The following is a 22,548-nucleotide window of genomic DNA, read 5'->3' as shown; positions in this document are numbered from 1 at the left end:
TTGTTATTTGACCGTGGGTAAAGTGGACGACCGTGGGAAAAAGTATTTTATGACGGCTATGGGCGTGACAGAGTTATTTATTGTTTTAAAAAAAATATTGATATTTTAATTCCTGTTGGGTCATTTTACCTGCAATCATCAACAAAGACCTAGCAAAACTCCCCTAACCATCCTACACCTCAAAATCACCATTTCCATTCATCCTCATCATTTTGAAAGAATCGCGGTTGAGCTATAAAAATATATATATAATTACAAGGTACGGAGAAAGCAACAAAGGAAATAGAGGACATCTCAAGTAACTAGCCAAATTAACCAATCACCGAGAGGCAAGAAACCATAAATAGCATAAATTACACTACTAGCACAAATTTCAATATAAAGTAAGGTAAAAAAATGCACTTTGGTTCGTTGTTTATTTTATTTCAAGCTGCAAATACATCTCTAATTATTACACATGAGAGGATAACTTACTTGTAATGGAGTGCCAGCAAGAAGTAAATGTGTTGGCAGCGATATCTATCGAGATCTCGCGCTAGAACTGATTCCCTGTCTTTCATTCGTTGTGCTTCGTCGATTATGATATACTTCCAATCAATTCTTGATAGCTTCGACCGGTCGTACATAATAAATTCATATGTGGTCACACGCACATTAAATTTCAACACACAGACCTCATATAGGACAAGTATCAGCATTAGAAACATTACTCCACCAGATGTCATATCAGGTCAAAAAAAAAGAGAAAGTATCGGGTCTCTTACATGAGAAAATAACTTTTAGAGCACTAAACACTTTCGGTTTGCGAATGAATAAATCTTCAACGGCTTCACAATCGGATGAATTGTAGAACCATATCCCATTAACTTCTTGGGCAGCATTCTTATATAGCAAATATGGGATCGCCATCTCAGATTCAAATTCTCCCAAGAGATCCTCCACCAAATTATCCGAAAAGAACATTACAATTTCAATTAGAAATAAAGAACTCTTTTCATATAGAGAAAATATTTCCTGTTACTTTATTGCATAACTTGACACAATTATTTAGAAGTTGAAGTTACCATATCGTGCTCCAACCCTTGGCATCCTCATATGAGAATTCAAGTGCCCCTCTCGTAATTAGCCTCATTTAAACACCCGCAGTTGATAGTATTCCAAGTGACGGTAATCACACCTTCATTTTTCAGTAATCCAATAGATTCCCTACACATACCAAAAGGGGCAAACGTTTGCTTAAATGCCTGTGTCAAATGATTGAATACCAAAATCAGAAATGCAAGGTGTCCTAAACAAAAAACTGTATGTATTGTCTAGTCTTGAATAGTATCAATGAAGATGTTGAATTTTGACAGCTTAAGGACTAAAAAGCATAAAGCTGTGTGTGTGTGTGTGTGTGTGACTTTAGCCGGAGACAAAGAACAAACAGCTTAATCAACATGGAACATCTCTTTAGGGATATGCAACATCACTAACACCTTGTTTAGGCTATTAGGTAACTTGCAAGGAGCAAAATTGTCGTGATCAAGCAAAAGGAAAACCACCGCATCGACAAGACATAGTAGGAATAAGTGGCAACGAGAAAAAAAAATAAAAAGATCTACATATAGTCTAATATCTTGGTTTCTTGGTGAACAAAAAGTGGAAAATAACTCGTGATGGATGGACAGTTCACAAACAGTTTCGATGCACGTTATCACTAATAAGGTGACGGTAAACTGTGGTGAACAGACGATATATATAATATGAACATAATCACGATGGTGCCACTATCCCTCCATCCAACAACTATCTTACCTTTCTAGGCTAAGCTTGAACCACGGTCTACGATTTATAACCTACACTAACTTTTGGGCATTTCGACAAGGTTTTAAGGAAGGAAAAAGAGGCTTATTGAACATTCGCAATGAGGTTTGGGCTGGTTGGTCCGCTTAATGGAAGTCGGAGAACCGGTCACCCACTAGTATTTATCGCCGAGGATTGAAACTTATGTTCTTTTAACCAAGTACTTATTGAATTATTCAAATACAATTGTCCACCAAGTGCGTAAGTAGACAATGTAATCCAATATAATTGTTAAGGAAAGAGCTAATCTTTGTCTACAAATCCAACACCTAATATCACATAAAGTAGCGACTTGCAAAAAAATATAAACAGAAAAATATAAATGGGGGATAAAGAGCTAGCACAATGTCGGGTTTAAAACAGATTCATATAAAGTTCAACTTCTCAGCGTAAAAAGCCAATCGAGCAATCTTGAGAGGAGAATAATCAATGAAATGATAATCTTACCTCTCTTACAATGTGCAATTAAGACTAAGGGGCTATTTGTTTTTTTGTGTTAAGTTATAAGAGGGTCTTATAAGACCATGTGTTATAAGAGGGTCTTATAAGATGGTCTTATAAAGTGGTTTGTTTTTTATTTTAAGTTTCTCTTATAAGCACTTGTAAAAATAGAAAAAACAAATACATGACATCTTATAGATGGTTATTTGACAAATATAACCCTACTTTACATCACATTTAATTTGAATATATTAATTTGAAACAAACGTATAGTTTGATTTTTGGTTTCAAATCAATTTTAATAATTAAAATATCGATTTTAGGAAACTACCTTAATTGGCAGTAGTGGTGGTAGTGGAGGTGATGATATTGGTTTTAATATCACGGTGATGGTGGTGGTAGTAGAAGTGGTGGATGTCTTAATAGCACGGTGGTGGTGGTGGTGGTGATAGTCTTAATAATACGGTGGTGGTGGTAGTAGAGGTGATGATATTGGTCTTAATAGTACGGTGGTGGTGGTGGTGGTGGTGATAGTCTTAATAGTACGGTGATAGTGGTGGTGGAGGTAATGATGGTGGTGGTGATGGTGGTGGTAGTGGTGGTGATGGTGGTAGTGGCAGCAGTGGTGGTGGTGGTGGTGGTGGTAGTCGGTGGTGGTTAGGGTAATGGAGTTATTTGGAAAATAAAATAATGAAAAGGGAAGAAGAGAGAAATGAGGCTAGGGGTATATGGACGGGGGTGTTTGTGTCATTTTTCAAGTTATAAGACTTATAGAATTGAAGTAGATCCAATTTTGGTACTTATAGAATTGGAGCCTCTTATAAGACATTTCTAGTAGAATGCCTCTTATAAGAGGCAAAAACAAACAAAAAATGTCCAAAATCACTGGGCCACATCTTATAAGAGGTTATAAGACCTCAAGGTCTTATAAGAGGCAAAAACAAATGGCCCCTAAGACTAATACCCGGAATGGCCTTTGAACTTTCTAACCCATTACCTTCCCAGTGAGCCAACCCATTACAACTGCTCAGCTCCCAGTTTAAACAAAGAGATGAAGAGTTTGCAAAAACCTTTCCAGATTTATGAATGCCAACTGCAGCTACTCTGATAGTGCATCCGTTTGCTACAGTAACAGACTAATAGGTATTGCAAGAATTCTCTTTGGGCTGTGATCAGCTTGAGTGGCAGACCGGATTAGTGCGGGGGTATTCACTGCATGAATTGAGATCACACAATATACGGTTTTAGCAATCGGTAATAGGTAGAAACAAACCAGAAATACTCTATGACCCCTGTAGGATTGTAGCACATACCAGGTTCATTTGCAAGCAGTGTGATTGATGAAGGAATGGTATATGCAAGGGATAATTTCACTTTCTCTACAGCTGGAAGTGGATGATCATCACCAACCAAATTGCCACGGGAAAAAACAAGTTTCTTGACCTGTCCATTAAGTTTTTCCTTCCCATGATCTCGCCACCAGTTTGGGTTGTAAATGAGGTCTCTCCAAGAGCTCTCCACAGACTCTATCTTTCACCCCATTCACTGAAAAAAAAGAACTTCCGCTTCGTGCAACAGCGCATCCAGTAATCCCCAATACTGTTGTAATCCACCACCTCGATGCCAACCAAACTTTACTTAGTGAACTTGAAATTTTAAAAAGAGTGAGATGTAAATATTTCAAAGTAGAATAGCACATACCTAAGTTTCAACATTCCTTCAAGTCGCCACCCTTTTCCCTCCTCCTTTATTGGGCTTGGGATCGACAATGCAAATAAATTTGCATCATGAGTTAAAAGGGGTTAGTACAATTGAGTAGAGTCCACCACCTGAATATCAAACACATAGACATACATACATATGCAAGTTCCACAATGAAAAAAAAATAAAACTAAATAGATGAATAAGATAAACTATTCCATCTAACAAAATTATCCATAGAAAGACAAAGTCTGCACAAAATGAAGCTTACATGTCTAATAAAGTACCTTAAGCTTACATGGAACTCAAAATGAACCTTACATGTCTAATAAAGTACTTAAGCTTACATGGAACTCAAAATGAAGCTTACTAGTTCAAGTTTGCTGCCTAACAACGAGGAGGGAGAAAATTGAGAACGCTTTAGGCCATATAACATTTCCTGCCAATTTGTCCAAGGGTTGAAAGTGGTTATATGGTTCGGTATCTCACATGAGCTTTCGATAATCGCTTCAATGCAGACTAGGAAATTGCCCTCCCTATGGTTCTTCTACCAATTTTATGTCCTGGATCAACATTTATCACCCTCCCGGATGCAACTTTTTTCTCAAAGGCCAATGAGCTCTAACATCCACTTCAACATCAATGTAATTGCTTTCTGAAAAACAGTGCAAGAAACATTACTAGTCGAAAGTATACATGTTTCATTAAGAACATAAAAAAATTAAATAGATTACATACATTGGAAACCGTGTTTACGTGAAGAGAATCCGTAAGAAGAAGATGGTCCATTAGGGGTACTAGGCGTGATTGGTATCATACGGGGAGAGAATTTGCACCGCTTTGTTTCAGTCGGTGATCTACTTGCCCTTGAAATTTGTTAGTCACCGATCAAGTTTATTTTCAAACAAGGTGGCTAAGTCCGAAGTCGCCTTCACTTGTTTTCTCGATTCCTCTTGACATAAGGAGACGAAGTTCTTCAATTTTGATTTGGAGCAACCCGATCCCATCAACCGCATCGACCTCTACTATCCTTGCCAAGAACCTATTTAATTGGAAAATTTTAATTTATGCTTATAACTAATATTCTAGACTAATTTACCTTTTGAAAAAAAAAAACAATTAAATTTCAAACCCTCGCCACAAAGATCACAAGTCGGTCCGATTGAGGATTGGTGGCAGAATGTTCACCAATCTTATCCTATTGATAGATAAACATACCAACTCCGGTTATCAATACCATAAATGTTTGCAAATCGAAAAATCACAAAAGGTACCATATAAAGACTTACCACCAAATCTTGTCTTTTATGAATTTTGTTTTTCCCATGGCTATGCATGCCTAGGTACAGTCACCACGAAAATTTCTACATCGGCACACCTCTTTCCTTTGCAATCTCATGGCTTAACAAGTTGTGCGGTGTCCTTCCCGAAAGCAATTGGGTTCTTTGCTTTTGCGATTAATTTTATTTTTCGTGACTTTTTTCCTACACGTCATTGATAAAATTCAAACCAAGCATACAAAGAGAAATCACAATTTATCGGACAACATACTATCAAATAGGTAATGTAAAATGATTGGGTATGGTTTACAAACCTTAAAGTTGTCTGAATTACAAAGCTCATAAAAGCTCTCCAATCCTCCAAAGGAATGTCTTATGGGGATTCCATTGTTCTCACTTCTTCTAGATCCTTACCATCAAGGTATGTCTTCTTTAAGTCATACTTGCGACTCCTCCAAGCAGCCATTATCTTGTCTCGAACATAATCACCAACAACCCCCTCATCATCATCATCACCCTCAAATTGAAACATATTATTCGGACTATCAATTATGGTTTTATAAGGGAAGATATCATTCTCAAGACAACCTATGATCATATCCGGAAAAGATTTATAGTAAATCGGGATCTTATGTTTTTAACAAGTGTAGCAATTTCATTAGACAAGTGATGTACACCCTTTTTAGGGGAGCAAGGCTGCAAGGTGTCTTGATTAATCGAAGAACAATTTTCTCACCGGTTTCAACCTTTTGAAAAGCAAGTATATATTTGGGCCTCTAGTATTACCCGACCTTCGCCCGTGAAGTGGCGGACATACCGATCATAAAATGGGTGGAAGTCGAGAAGCAAAATGTTATGTAGCCTAATGTCGATAAAATGTTATGTTAGCCTAATGTTATGTACCTGCCCCTAGGGACTCACGAAGTGGAACCGAACCATGTGATGTCTTTGCTAACCATTGTAAATTACCTGATATTAAAAAAAAATGCATTATCAAACAAATAATCACACATGGGACATACACTAGACAATGCCACAATAGCTAATAATATTTTCAGTAGGTCAAGTGTTTTATGCGGGCTACAAGTCAAGATGTTTAAAATTGAATAGATGTCCTTACAGAGTTAAAATAGACATGCAATACGTCAAACAAAAAAAACGCATATGTAAAGGAAAAAGTTTTAAAAAAAAACATACACTTATTTTAAGTTCCAATATATAGATACATACATTCACTTCTTTCTAAGTCTTTTTTTCTTAGCCTAGGAACTTGACCTCAACCATGTCTTCTTGGTCATTAAATATCACTTCGTCTTCCATTCTAATTGGTTCTTGATTCACTAGCCCATGAAAAGGATTCATCCACAACTACATCTTCCGACACCAATCTTGTTGCATCTAGATCGAGTATACCCTTCTTGGAACCTCAATCACCGTGATGCCAATCGGGATTCACTGGGTCTTGAGAGTAAAAGACTTGTGATACGTGCTCGATCAACAAGAATAAATGGCTCGTCACTCCTTTGGGATGACCCATATATATTGGACAAATTGACCAACAACAACTTTGATTCATTATCGACCTTCACACCATGTTGGAGCTTAACCCAGTCACACTTGAATATAACTGGTTCATAGTCAATACTCCGGTACTCCAATTGAATGATTTTTCTAATAACACCATAGTATTCAGCAAACCCATCAATTGGATTCTTATCCTTAGCACTCGAGCGAAAGGTAGTTGGGCACTTGGTAGAAACTCCACTGTTTTGATTTCGTTTAGTCATCTCGTAATCCTTGGTGACAAATAAAAACCCATTCACTGTGTACTTATCATAAGTTCTGGCCTCTCGTGTTGGTCCCCTTGCTATTTGTATGAGCTCATCATCTTTCGGGTTTTGAGCGTCAAGTTGTCTCCTTAACCATGGCATGAACTCGTCTTTTTCAGGTACTTTTGTCTTTGCCCTGCCCTTCTCCCCATGGTCCTCCTACATGTTTCGAGGAAGCTATCGTACTCCCTAAAGTGAGCAAATTTCTCATGTAAAACACATACAATACAAAAATAAAATATGGAATTGAAAAGCACATCCACAATGTAACAACACGAAAAATACGTACTTTTTCCACATATCATACTTGGGGTGGCTTTTCAATATCCATTGTCGTGCTTGTTCCCACTCAACACCTTCTAGAAGATAACGTTTCTGAGGACCAAGAGGACCAACTTCGTCTTCCTCACTAACACTAAGAATCGAACCTAGAGGTATTGTTACCGTAGAACCCTCAGCATCTTCATCTAGTTTTTGAAGGATGCCACCCCCTCCTTCATATCCTCCACAGTATGTCATTGTTTCCTCCTTCAAATATCTCTCTGCAATGCAACCTGCTGGACGTGCTTTGTTCGTGACAGAGTCCTTGTAGGTTTTCATTAACCTTCGAGTGCTAAAATGAATTAGGAAGATTCTGTAAAATAAATTCTAACTATTTATAAAAAATAAAAATTATTGTACCTTTCGAAAACATACATCCACCGGTAGAACACGGGTCCCAAAACACGGGCCTCATATGCCAAATGAATAGGCAGATGCATCATTATGACAAACAATGAAGGGGGGCACATTTTCTCAAGCTCACATAAGGTTCGTACCATACCCATCTCAAGTATAGTCAGCGACTCAACATCAATTCTCCTCGAGCATAGAGCACGGAAAAAGGTACAAAAACTTAGTAGAACATTTCGAGCCTCTTTCCTATCTTTTATCGCATGTTGGATTAATACGGGGAGCAAATGTTGCATTAAAATGTGATAATCATGAGATTTCATCCCTTTCAGCTCCATAGACGATCCCTCATTGGCGATAATCCTCCAATTACTACTAAAACCAACGGAACACGATATTCCTTAAAGTAGTAAAAACAACTTCTTCTCCTCGTAATGGACACAAAACCCCCCGCGTTTCTTCTTACGAGCATTTTCAGTCAACCAATACTTCTTTTTAATCCTTAAGAGCTCCAAGTCTTTGCGTGCATTAATGTCATCTTTGGTTTTTTGCGGTCCAACATCATAGAAAGAAGTATTTAGCATCGCGTTCTTCTCAATGTGCATTACATCAAGGTTATGAAAGATGGGAAGCTCCTCCACATAGTCTAGCTCCTTCAAAAACATTGACTGCTTGTAGAAACAAGAGTCACTGGTATCATATTCCTCCTCAGAATCACCACCCTTCCCTTTCTTTCGTTTTCCCCATTTCACTTTAAGATGCTCGGTCGACTCTTTAACCTTCTTACCAACAATGTCCGGTGCGGTGGTGCCCGATGTTCTTCTTTCTTGTTGAAAGTTGATTCTCTCACATCAAATCTGCTTGGATCCGATTGCCCTAGAAATCGCCTCGTGTCAAGATAAACATTTTTCCTCCCATGAACAAGTCTCAAAGTGGAAGTATTAGGACCACAAAGGGGGCAAGCAAATCTCCCCTTAGTCCTACAACTAGAGATGTTTCCATATGCGGGGAGGTCATGAATTGTCCCAATAATAACACCGCGACGCATGGTGAACACATCTCCCTTATTAGCATCTTTAACTAACACTCCGATATCCCACAAAGATCCGAACTTCAAGAACCAATGGTTGCAAGTAAACATCAATATCTTTTCCAGGCTGTTTTGGACCCTCAATAAGCAATGCAAGCATAGTGAATTGTGGTTTCATACACAGCCAAGGGGAGGTTGTATGTGACACACATTACCGCCATGAACTATCGCGAAGTGCTTTGCATTCCAAACGGATTGAACCCATCAGTAGAAAGACCCAATCGAACGTTACGAGGCTCGACGAGAAACTTGGGTATGTTTTATCAATATGTTTCCAAGATGAGGAGTCCAACTGGGTGACCCAACTCACCACCCTTCAATCGGTTTGTAGAGTGCCAACACATTGCTTTTGCTACCCAATCAACATTTGTACATTCTCTTCAACCTATCTGCTATAGGAAAGTACGCGAATTGCTTTTGCAGCTTGCCTAACACGTTTTTTTTTTCTGTCTTGAATTGTTGCAAACTTGTATCTGAATGAGTTACAAGTAGGACATTGTTCCAGGAATTCGTTATCTCCCCAATACAAGATGCAGTCATTCGGGCAAGCATCAATCTTCTGGTAATTCAGTCCCAAATCCTTAACAAACTTTTCTGCTCGATATGTATCTTTCGGGATCTTATTACCATGCGGTAGTACAACTTTAAGTAACTGAAGCAACTCTGTGAAACAGTGAAGTCTTTACAGTCAGGGTATAAAGCACTTGTGGCCTCTTCAAAAATTTTATCCGACACCAATGGCTCTGCTTCATCATCATCGACTAGTCCCCTTCAAAGCACCACTTCCCAACCCCCAAGAAATGTATCCAAGTCTTCACCACCAAATTCTTCTACCACAGTGGCAAATGCATCATTCATATTCTCAAACACATTAGAATTCATATTGGACTCTACATGTGCATCTTGTCTTTTTTCACCATGAAAAATCCAACGTAAATATGTTGGATAAAACCTCCATTTATAAACATGAAATTTCACGGTTTCGTGTGTCAATGCCTTCCCCCCATTTCTACATATGCGACACGGGCACGGTATCAGTACCTTATTATGATGGTATTTTTTTGCAAACTCTAGAAACTCATCAACACCCTTTAGAAAGCGTTCGTCATGGTGATCTAATTCAATCCAACTTCTATCGATTGGAGTAGAACCCTCCATGGTGTATCTAGGAATAAATAAAAGATACACACAACATTCAAAAATGTTAGACATAATAATATATCACCATGCATATATACCACATTAATCCAATCTTGTTCGTATCTACAATACCAAAATGCCTAGAAGAATGCGTCGTTACAAATGAATCTAATGAATGTGCAAATGCGCCTCGATTTCATGAGCTATTCTAGCTACAAATTTCAAACTTCCACAAGTGAAACTAATCAACTAGAGATTATTTCATGGACATGTCCGACACCTCAAGTAAAACTAATCAACTAAAGATTAACTCATAGCACATGCCGGACTCTAGACTAGTCAAACAAATCAAATATTCATAACAACTGTCCGGACTAGTAAAATTAATCAAACTTTAAAAAGCAAGTAAAGTGACTAGTAATGACTAATCACCAATATCTCCAATTCGACCTTCTAAAATCCATAGGCTATCTCACAAATTTATAGACAATCAGAACATTATATCATAAGTGAATGTATCGAGACTTGTCTCGAAATTACAAAGAACCATTTTTAAATTGACACGAAAGCAGTTCTATACGGGGGATGGTTGGTAGCTCTAATGTTCCAACAACAAGCACTACAAGCAGTTCTATACAAGGAATTTGGTATTACATAAATACAAAACATAAATAGAAATTCTTTACCTTGAATAAAGGTTGCACTTTGAGGACAATCGAACAATCTGAGGCGTTTGGTCGAGAGATAGATTAGGTCTTGATTAAAAACATCCCTTTCAAGTAGCAGGTCGAATTACCAGTAGTTTAACATTTCAGAAATAGCATACGTAACGGCACAGAGAATAAAAAAAAAAGAAAAGAAACACACAATCCAAAACAAGTCATGATTTCAATACAAAGTAAAAACAGTAAAAACATATTTATAAAATAAAACCCAACAAAAGATATAAAACCCTAAAAAAAATGGTTACAGAAACATGACATGGCGATCAGTTAATATAAATTTAGAGAGACAGAGAGAATAGGGAATGAATACTACTTTGATAACAACAACATCTAATATTAGATTAAAAACGAAAAAAAAAATTAAAAAAAAAATCAATGTTTAATAGCATAATAAGTCACCTTCAATTTGTAATGGAGGAATCGCGTTCGGAGAAGAGAAACGAAGCTTGTAATCCCTTTCCCACTTAGTAAATCCTAAAAAAATTTAAATTGAAAAATTAGTTCTCCCAGTTTTGGCAAAAAAAAATCGGTGCTTGAAAAAAAAATCAGTGCTTGAAAAAAAAATCGGTGCTTGAAATACCTTCTTGAGATGAGAGAAGAAGGAACAGAAAAGAAAAATAGGGTTGAGTGGCGGTGGGGGATGAAGTGTTTTAACTGTTCGCGGTGGGAGATGAGAGAAGAAGGAACAGTCCGGTCTTTTCTTTTCTTTTTTAAAACTGTTGGCGGTGGGAGGGAAGCAAGTGGTCAGCCCGCCCAAACTTTTCAGCTCTAAGCCCACGGTCAAAACGCGTAGAGCAGGTGTAATGGTTAAAAAAATTGTACCCGACGGTTTTGGCCGTAGCTCCACCCACGGCCCAATTAAAGAGATAAACCGTGGCTAAAGGTATCAAAGGCACGAAACGAGAAAAAATGTATTTGCTACGGTCAAAATTCGTAGGAAACTATGCAAGGATTTATGACTGTGGCTAAAAATACCGGGAATCCGTGGGGAAAAATCGATTTTCTTGTAGTGTCTAGTTTTCGCAGAACAGGAATCAAAATAGTATTATCCGACTTCAATTTACTACGTAAGATCATTTACAAGTCAGTAACAGGTATTTCTTTTTGTGAATGCTTAGCATTTTATTGAGCTCTTTTACAACATAGCTTTGGTTGTCCCACCTAATAATTAGTAAAAGAAATTTTCGTATGTATTAAAGTTTGATACTTTTTCTTTTATTCTTTAGTCATAATAGTCTCTATTTTTGGATGTGAGCTTTGAATTGTACCATGGCTGTAGGGTGATTTTTTGCCTTGGGATAATCCATTGGCTGTTATTCTTTCTGGTAGATTGGAATTGGTTAGGCAGGAGTATTTACACACTTTTTGTTTCTCTAACGTTTTTCAGCTTTTCCTGATATTAACTATCAAATTTGTTGGCACTTAGAACATTATCATTTGGGAAATGATGATTTAGTTACTGAATGTCTTATTTGCACTCTAAACACTAGAGAGGTGGTCAGCGAAATATGTAAGATATATACCCACTGCATGCGCTGCAAACTTCTTCATCACAAATGCTCAAAGAAATTCCAATATATGCACCGCTGGCTGCTATATATATGCAGATTCATGGAGAAGATGCAAATTCACCATATTTTGGTATGTCCACCATTTCATCTAGAAAATGAATGTTTGTATGGTATTTCCTAACAACTGAAAATTATAGCTTGCAAGTTCTCAATGCGTATGTTTCCACTTAGGGAACTTTGAACAAATAACATCACTGGAACTAATCTATTTATTAGTTCTATTGGATGCTGCTTGATTTTCCAACTTCATTTTTCTCATCTCCTCTTTCATATCAGCATATTCTCAAACAACCCATGCAGTGCAAGTTCTTTTGTCGGACTTATTTCATTGTGCAGTGGTTTTTAGTTTTTAGATTTAGCACTAGATTACTAATCTTGAAAATTTTGGATTAGTAAATATATTTTTTCCTTCTTACAAAGTGGAACCGTGTTTAGTATGTTAAATATTTTCTTTTGATTACATTGCATTAGAAAATTATTGCTATAGATGGAATGTTTTAGTGTATAGTTGTTGCATGTTACTATGCCTTATAGTGAGTAGCTATATGCAACACATTCTCCAACTAACATGTGCGTAAATGAAACAACAACAATAGGGAACATCTTGGAAGTTGCTTTAGAGTTTAGTTACTCTACGATGCCCAATTAACATAACTATGCTTCCACCAATTAACGTGACGCATTTGCTTTTGTTTGTGTATTTATTTTTTTTCTTCTTTTACAAATTTCAAGAATTTCCAGAAATGATTTCTGCATGCAATAAACAGCAACACAACAAACTTAGTCTAAGTGATGTTCACGACCTGAGCCATTATTTGTATATGTAAAGACATGCAGGAGCCAAAATGAGCTCTGAGGGGAATCTTGCTATTACAGTTGTTTGAGGTGCCAGTTGAGTTACAAGGAATTAGAATTGTTTATGTTTCCAACCTATTGATAAGTTATTTGATTTTAGGTTGGCTTTTGTTTTTTGATTTTCCTTTTTTTTTTGTTGTTCATTCAACAATTGTATGTGAACGAAAGGACAACACCCAATTCATTTAATTGAATTCAACTATATTTTTCCTCTAACTATGTAATTGTTATTATTATTTCATTTGCAATGTTTGCTTGACTTGATCTAACTACGTGATACATGAATTTCAACTAGGGTATTGTACTATGGGTGAAAGCTTTGATGATATTAGCGCGCATTTTCCATAGGATACATTTCCATATATTTAAACTGTTTGGTATTGTATGATGACTTTGTTCCATCCATCAATTGTGTCATTTATAAGGTACCCCAAGTCCACTGACAACATTGCACACTTGACTAGAAGAATTAAATCTTCTTATGAACCAAGGGGACATTATTTTGATGCCTCAAAGTAAATAAAAAGTATTCACATTTTGATCTATCTATTGCTAAATATATGTCGATGAAGCTATTAAGTCCTTGCTATTTCTTAAATGAATTTACATTGTAAAGTAATATATAATTATGTACTCTCATACTGAATTCTCTTCAGTTTTGGTGAAATAATGCATGGTCAATGCAGAGTCTTATTGACATACTAGACAGAGGCAGCAGTAAAAGCTCACTGGTGTTCGGCAATTGGGAGGCTGTTGTATCATTGGTATGATTCTAATTTGATAGGGTAGAAATAAGATCATGTCTGACAACGGGAACCTTAATTTTAGTTGTTTTTCTTTGCTGATCAGGAGTTGTACGCACCAGTAGAGTGCACAACTACTCTATAGGTTAGTTGCATGGACAACAAAACCTCAGTCCTAGCGATACAACATAACATGGACTGTGATACAACATAACATGGATTGGGTCTGCAAGGCAAAGCAAGAAGATCGAGATCCCGGAATTCTTGATTGCTATTGGTTAGCCCCTCCTCTTGGGGTGCTAGAAGTGAACAATATTGATGGCCCATCTAAAAGGAACCCATGGGAATACAAGTTAGGGAACGTTACTTTGAAAAAAAAGAGTGGCGATGGTGAAAGTGGTTATAATGGTGGCTTGGTGTTAGAAACAAATTATGTTACAGAATTTGTATCTATTGTTAAAGGATTGCCCGAAGCCATTGAGTTGTGATGGAAAAACATCTAGATTGAATCAGATTCTGCCACTGCGGTGAACACATTTCAATCCAATAGAGTTTATTGGCAAAAGAGAGCAATGTCAAATGTGCAAACACAAAGTTTGGTGGAGTAACATAACATCAGTTTGGAGGGAGGTGAACACTTGTGCTGACTTATGTGCCAGAATGGGTGCTAACTGCTAACTTATGCAAAATGTGTCTCTCACTGGTGGAAGATTCCTTCATAAACTACCCCAAAAGGGCCTCCTCACATTACAGATGTTTGGAATTATGTACTATAGAATGGTAATCAATAATCATAAACAATTTTCTATCTTTGTCTTTTTCTTCTCTTACAACGCTATATTTAATCTCTTATTTTGCTGTAACTACAATTACTATTTTGGCAATAATATATATAACTTTTTGACAAATGGTAGTAGTTGTGCGTGACGTCGCATGGGTCAATATTTTGATGGTCGTAACTAATCTCAATGTTTTTCTCAATTAAAATATCGTATGTGAACCTATCTTCATGAATCTCGCATTTTTTTTAAAGAAAATGTATTTTGGTGATCAACAAATCGTGTTGTAGGCATGGGTTATACCTAGTCAAATAAAAGGTATGACGATATATAATGCTCCTGATGAAAAAAAAAAAAAAAACAACTATACTTGTAGATTGCATTGCAGTGGGGACGTGAGCGGGAAGATTTTTTTTTTAGGGGGACCAAACATGATTTTGGCTCCTTTTGAAACCGAACTTGAGAGTTCGCTCGCTGCATACCTCCAGCCTCCGCACTAGGGCCCCATACCCGTACACCCTAAAAATCAACTAAGCAAATGGACATGAGGACATGGACATCCATACGAAATTACAAAGTAACTATATCTCGATATGTTTGATTATGCTGTGATATCTTAGTAAAATGAATCTGCATGTACTGTACCTATAAGGGACATCCCACCATTCACGTGATGTATATATGCAACAACTTCCTCAATATAATGCGACTCCCAGACATACTCAACAGCCCAGTGACTCAACAGCCCAGTGACTCGTCACTCGATTTCATCTCGTGACATTATCACCTATCACTGTTATCATTATCAACTTATCTTTAAGCCATTTTCCTGCTGTAATACATGCACTATTACAGCCATCCACCATCATTACGAAGAACACTATTATTACACTCTATGCCAATTCAGATAGACCTAAACACCTACAACTGTTATCCACGTGCCTCTCACAGGCACATGTCATCCATCTCGACCGCACATCTGTACTCATCAGTATACTGTCGCATCTGATACTCACTCTCAATGATTATAAAATCCATCATCTAGAGCTACGTGTGGTTTGATTCTAATCTCACTAACACAGTGTTAGATACATAAGCATCTTCTTACTTATGAAGAGTAGCCATTAACACTAAATAAAATCATTATTTCTTTATTATCCTAATTTAAGAACTAAAAACTAAGTCTTAATTAATCTTTGGTGTAAATTTAGATATTTCTAAGTACCTAAGACTTTATAGGCGCAAAAACAATTGATTGTTTGATGGTTGTAGGTTTCAAAGTCAGTTGTGATTGGCTGGTGAGGAGAGAGATGAGAGAGAGTTTGACTCATTACTTTATTGTAATACACCAATTAAAGTCGACTTTTTCGGACGTTTTTTTTGTGCTGGATCACGTGGGTTAGTTGTATCCAAATCAATAAGAACACACTCCATTTAAAAGTAATTGCATGCACGGCTGGATCGACTATATCTACAAGCTCTGAGTTCTGATTTATCTTTTTCCAGTATTTGCGTCAGTTAAAGTGTATATATATGCTAAGGTGGTCAGTGGTCGCACATCCTTCCTCAGAGGACTACTTGTGCTCGTGGAGTGGATCATGAACGGCAGTGGTTAATTAGAAACAGCAACTATAGTCTAAAGTGGTCATTTATGTTGTTAAAGTGGCGTTAAACTACCCATCTCATCTTTCATATATTTAATTTACTAATTACAAATTCAACTATATAAGAAAATGTTGTATTATCACAAAACTCTGTATGTTATTTGAGACCATGACAGGTCTGGAAGAATGACAATATCACTGTTCATTTATTTTCACTGTACTTTGTTCAAGGGTTTAAGGGCCTGAATTTAATTTAATTGTTAACCAAAGCAAAGTAAAGAACGGAAAAGGAAAAGAAAAACAATAATGAAAGTGAAAGAAGATACTGACCAGACAAAAGGGTATGATTGGCAGCTAACTGATAACATGGTCACTCAGAGTCTCAGATTCGACCAGCTAATTCCTTCGCTTTTTAGAGACCGCGGCACCATTCCACCGTCCTAGCTTGGGCTGCAATGGGGAATATGTTTGGTGATGAACATTGATAGCACCTTGTTGATTCGGTCAATATTGAGCGCAGCGTCCCTCAATGTTCATTGTAGCATGGATTGTACATTGGCACAAGACATAGGGTTTGGTTCAATTTGCATCATGTTTGTTTAGAATCACCTACGTAACACACTCTTGTGAAACGTATTTTTAGTCATTGCTCATTAGGGCTTTACCTACTACCTAGTATGGAAACTTAGGACATGAGAATTAAACTGTATGTATACCTGCTCTTTTTAATATACACGTAAGGCCATGTGATCGGCTCAAATTTTTATGATTAGAATGTGCCTATGAACTGAAATTGAAACGTTGACTTAGTCATAAACGATGTAACAACTGGCTACGCAGCATTGCCGTACAGCAGCAGTTGTCCAGTACCTCAGGGGTGGACAATCTTCTAGAATTTACAAAATTCCGCAAGCTGAAATCTTAAAACTTTTCAATTTTCACCAAAGTCGAACACTTCAACTGGGATACTATATAGTTTAAACGTTAATCGGGAGCAAATCGCTCTAAGAGTTTATAGTTATTAATTGGAGATTAATTGAAATTAATCGTCTTAATTAACTTATAATACATATGCCATATATAAGTGATATAACAATCTAAAATAAAATAAAATAAAATAAAAAAATCACAAACCTGAGTGATGGAGTGTTAACTGGCCTAAAAATTTTCTTTAATGATTTTTCATTTTAAAATAAAAACCACAAACCTGAGTGGTGGAGTGTTAACTGGCCTAAAAATTTTCTTTAATGATTTTTCATTTTTTACGGTTTTGATTATTTTTTCTCAAAAAATTTCAATATATAGATTCGTCATTTGTGGGGGTTTTTTTTTGGGTTTTTTTATGGACTTAAATAAAAAAAAAAACAAACAAACAAAACCTGTAAACTTATTAATCGGTGTTTTTTTATACTGATTTTCTGATTAATTGTCAATTAAGCAGAAAAAATTGCCCATTTTATAGCACCCGTTCAGATTTCTAAATTTTTTCTTGATTGGATTGGTCGGAGACGTATAGCCGTTATGCACTGATTAAGCGGGGATTAGTAGGAGCTTAAACTGCACATGTGGGAAGCTTTTTAAGGTGTCGAAATTCTCTTTAAATAGTGAAGTGAAGTCTACTTTTCGGAACTTCTCTGTAAATAGTGAAGTCATCAACTCACTGATTGATTGGAAGCAATAAATAGTGAAATGGAAATTTAAGACCCGCACGTGGGTCAGTAAGAAATGAAGAAAATTGAGAAATTATCATATTTGCAGATGGGACCGGGAAAGCAAAAAACGACAAAGAACACGAACAAGGACAACCTGGATTTTAACACTAGACTGTCCCATGCACGTACTGCTAAAGCTACTCCCGGTGACCGGTCAGAACAGCCCATTCTCATATCTTCATTTACTGAACTCACCTTGATTTCACTATCATATTACCAATTTACCATTTACCATTTACCATTTACCAATTCAATCAATTTTTCAGCTCAAAAGCACGGATATTGCCAAAAAGATATAGGTTTTCATATTGTCGGAATTGTAAATTTCAATATTTTTGTGTATGATTGTGACTGTTGTGAGCTGTGCAGTTTAAGCGTTAGCTAATCACTTAAGGAGTGCATAGCGATTAGGTCTAGTAATCAGACGATTAAGGAGTGCATAGCGATTAGGTCTAGTAATCAGAATATATCGGGGATTAATCTGAAACTAATCAGGTGATAATTCTAAATAAGATTTTCCATTCCCATAAGTAATCTATAACACATGCCACAAATAACTATTAGCTAAATGCATATTGAAGTGAAATGAAAATGAGAAACATATCCAACAATCACCAAAATGCAATCATAGCCTAATTAGATAGTCTACTGGTGTAGATGTTGGTTATTTTGGGACTACGACATGATGATTTGTTGGATTGGAAATGGCTACACTCTTTTTGGGATAAGAGTTGCCTATATATCAAGTTTATCAGGGTAAACTTGAATCAAGCCTTACGTAGTTCATCTCTCTCTATTTATAGATGTATGCTTGAACCGTTATGGATTGCAGATCCATCTTGGATGCTATCTTGATGATTCGCTATTACTCTAATATTACAAAGTAAATGACTCCTTGATTGTTGCGTTGATTCAGCTCCAGGATTGCGCTAGTTGATATATTTCCATGGATGGCTGTAACTGCTGCTAGTAACGACCTGGGTGTTGGGTCGTTGGTACAATCTGATGTTGTGGGACGAGCTAAAGTAAGACGTCCTGCCTTGTGGACACGTGCTCTGTAGTGTAAAACGGAGGGTACTTACACAGCCCCCTTTACTTTTTATTTGTTCTTTGGACAGCTGTTGCGTGGAACAAGAACGGTTTTAAAAGTAAAGTTTGAAAACACGTGTCTGACAGCTGGTTTGTTTTGAATTTAGATTTTGGGGAATGTGCGGGAACTGTTGGGCTGGATTCGTGGGCCTGGAGTTACGGCGATTTGTGGGCGAGTAATAATTTAAGTTTTGGGAACACAAAATGTTTTGATTGTCTCGAGGTGTTTGGGCAGTTGAGGGGTTTTTGACTTATAGAAGATTTTTGTTTGTTCACTTTTCAACCAAAGGAAAAAAGAATCTAGAGTGAAAGAAAAAAGAAAAAGAAAAAGAAAAAGAAAAAAGAAAAAACTTATCTTCCTTCTTGAATCAGGTTCGTCTTTCAACTTTAAAAATTTGAGCTTTCTTTCTTTTTTTGATTGTGTAATGTCTATGACTAGTGATAGTTTGAGTGGTGAAGTTGAAGTTAATGAATGGAGAAAGAGAATTGTAAGTGAAGAAACTGAGGAGAGGGTTGGTAGTGGTAATGAGGCTTCGTCGCCTTTCTCGTTGGAGACGGTGGATGAGAGGAAGCCTAAGTCAATGAATTGTAATGCCGCTTTGAGGAAGGAGTTTGGTTGGGGAAGAATTTGTATACCGACTAACGACCACGTTCCTTGGGGTAAAGGAGTAGTTGTTTGTTATGGGCAGATGAAGGCTGGGATGAGGCTGCCCTTTTCCCATTTTACTGTGGAAGTTTTGAATTTTTTGGGGAAAACCCCTTGTCAGCTCGTGGGGAACAATTGGAGGATTCTCCATGTGTTGGACCTATTGAATGACAGGGGCTACAACATATGTTTAAACGTGTAACAGAGCACTTTGTTATGAGGAAGTCGGGTGCTATGAACTTTAGTTTTCATGTTTATAAGGGGAAGTCTTATGTTATTGTGGGGGTGAGCAAGGAGGACTGGGGGCGTAAGCCATTATTGGCTGTAGGTAGATATTGCCCGCCTGGTTTGGAGATTGATAAACGTGTTGTACAACCTCGTGGTAGGTCGTAATGTGTGTGTTGTAAATTATAATTTGGATGTTCTTATTTATTTGGTTTGTTTTTGCAGAGATTACAATCCGTGACCATTCTTCTTTGGAACGGCTACTATGTTGGCAAGCCAGGTTGGGTACTTGACTTCTTTGATGAATCTAACATTTTTGAGCTTTTCTATCTCTTTGTTGATGGCTTTTTGAAACTTGAGTGCTAGTTTTCTAGGTCGTTGTTTGATAGGCTTGGCAGTTGGATCTACATTTAACTTGTGGCAAGCGACCTGAGGGTTGATTCCTGGCATATCGATATACGACCAAGCAAAAACATCTTTATTGAGAGATAGAAATTTGACAAGCTGCTCCTTGAGCTTGAGGTCTAAGTCAGCCCTACATACACAAATTTTGTTTTTCAGTTGTGCCCAAATTGACTTTTTCTCCTGATTCTATTTGAGCTTGTTTTCCATTGAGCTTGTTTGATGCCGTTGCTGGGGGGCTGGATGTTTGAGGATCTTACCTTTTTGGGACGTCTTGGCTTCAATGACCTGAGGTTTAGGTAAGGTCGTCGTGTTGACCTAATTGCATCGGTGAGCTTCCAGTTGGTTGCTTCTGAGCTCCATGATGCCTCTGGGACCGGGATATCGTAGGACCTGGTGTAGGGTTGATGGAATTGCTTGGATTTTGTGAATCCAACGGCATCCTAGAATAGCAGTGTAGGACGACCTGACATTGATCACACTTAATCGTGTTGAAGTTTTGACCATGTCCTCTTTTTGCCAATGGAGACTGGTAGGATTACATCTCCGATGACATCTGTACGATCTCCGTTGAACCCACAGAGCGGTGCATTGGATTCTATCTTCACTGAGTCTGGCAGGTGCATGTCCTTGTATGTTTGATAGAATAGTATGTCACATGAGCTCTCTAGATCGATGAGGACTCTTTTGACTGTCTAACCGTTAATTTTGACATGCACTACCAAGGCATTATTGTGAGGTAGGCACACCTTGTCTAGATCCTCTTCTATGAATGCAATTGTTGTTGTCTTCTTGGGGTCGGTGGAGTTTATCATCTCGGCTTTGTGTGAGAGGTGGTAGATTTCTTGGATTGCTCCCACTCTTTTGCGTTTCTCCCGACCTGAGGTTTCGTCTTTTAAGGTGTCTGTAATCATGTTGATTACTTTGTCCTCATCTTGGTAGGAGGAGTGTTGTCTCCTGTTGTGCCTTGACCAACCTGGAGACTTAAATCGTCAAGTTGATCTTCTCCTGCTTCTGTTTCTATTGTTGGTAGGTCGTTCATTGCTGCGGCTCCTGCTTCTGTGGTGTTTGGCATCCAGCTTGTGCCTCAGATCGCCTTCTGGCAAAAACTCTTTTAATTTGCCTTCCTCCACTAGGTCTTGGAGGTAGTGCTTGAGGCTCCAGCAATCATTAGTGTCGTGGTGGTGGAGTTTGTGGAAATAGTAGTATGGATGTTCTTGTATGGCTATCACCTTGTTGATGTTTGGTTTGAAGTACGACACTGTATATATCTTCTTCAGGATTTGACTTGGCGTCCTGGAGAAGTTGGAGAATTCCCTCTTTGTGTATGAGGGTTTGCTGGCGTTGGATCTCTTGTTGTTGTTGTTGTTTGAATATTGCTTGCTTTCCTTGGGGTCTAGCTCGTTGCTAACTGCGAGGACCTCTTTGCCTTTGCGCTTGGCCATCCATTCTTTGTACTTGATGTATTTGTCGACCCTGTGATACAGGTCGGCTGAGGTGTCTGACTTGTTGTGCATGAGGGACCCTGCTAGGTCGGAGTCGTCTAAGAGGGCGTTTGTGAACGCAAAAATTGCAAAACAATCACTAAGTCCTAACTCCAGCGAGAGGAGGTCCTTCTTAAAACATCCTAGGAAGGCTCGGATTGTTTCGCCATGAGCTTGTTTGAGCTGGAACAAGGAGTCCAGGTCGGCGCGCTTCTTTCTGTTGTGGACGAACTATGCTACGAACGTCTCAGCAAGGCTGTCAAAGTTGTTAATCGAATCTGGAGGGAGTGTGTAAAACCAGTCTATTGCTCCTTTTAAACTGGCTGGAAAAAGTTTGCACTTCAGGTAGTCGTAGTCAGGATGACTGTAGAGTGTTAGGATTTGGCTGAAGCGAGCTACGTGCTCGCCTGGGCAGGAGGTACCGTCGTACAACGGGAACTTTGGTTGGATGAACTCTGAAGGAGGTTGTTTGTCTCGGATATCTTGGATGAATGGTGATGCTTTGTACGTCTCTAGCATCTTTTGAGCGATCTGGATCGCGCTGGCTCTTTCGCTTGACTTCTCTAATTTTTGCGCGAAGTCTTCTAAATACTGATTAGTGGTGTTGGTTAGGGCTGCAACAGTGTTGTGCTCCCCGACTTCTGTGGTGCCATTGTTGGCGTTGGAGTTGGTCTGTTCTCGCATTGCCTGGTTTTCTTGTTGCAAAGTGATGAAG

General features: G+C 37.9%; 2 long non-coding RNA genes across 2 annotated transcripts; both read right to left on the bottom strand.

Moving 5' to 3' along the window:
* Nucleotides 1-3,262: 3,262 nt before the first annotated feature.
* LOC147507168 (uncharacterized) lies at nt 3,263-4,041 on the bottom strand. The gene is made up of 3 exons (XR_015216149.1): nt 3,988-4,041; nt 3,600-3,902; nt 3,263-3,498 (listed from the first exon to the last, which is right to left on the bottom strand). It is a non-coding gene; the product is annotated as an uncharacterized LOC147507168 (long non-coding RNA).
* A 2,175-nt stretch (nt 4,042-6,216) lies between these two features.
* Nucleotides 6,217-11,668, bottom strand: LOC147507167 (uncharacterized). The gene is made up of 3 exons (XR_015216148.1): nt 11,123-11,668; nt 10,685-10,770; nt 6,217-6,236 (listed from the first exon to the last, which is right to left on the bottom strand). It is a non-coding gene; the product is annotated as an uncharacterized LOC147507167 (long non-coding RNA).
* Nucleotides 11,669-22,548: the final 10,880 nt, after the last annotated feature.

The sequence above is a fragment of the Coptis chinensis genome, chromosome 3, assembly GCF_015680905.1.
Source record: "Coptis chinensis isolate HL-2020 chromosome 3, ASM1568090v1, whole genome shotgun sequence".
NCBI lineage: Eukaryota > Viridiplantae > Streptophyta > Magnoliopsida > Ranunculales > Ranunculaceae > Coptis > Coptis chinensis.
This window is presented reverse-complemented; position numbering and strand designations above follow the sequence as displayed.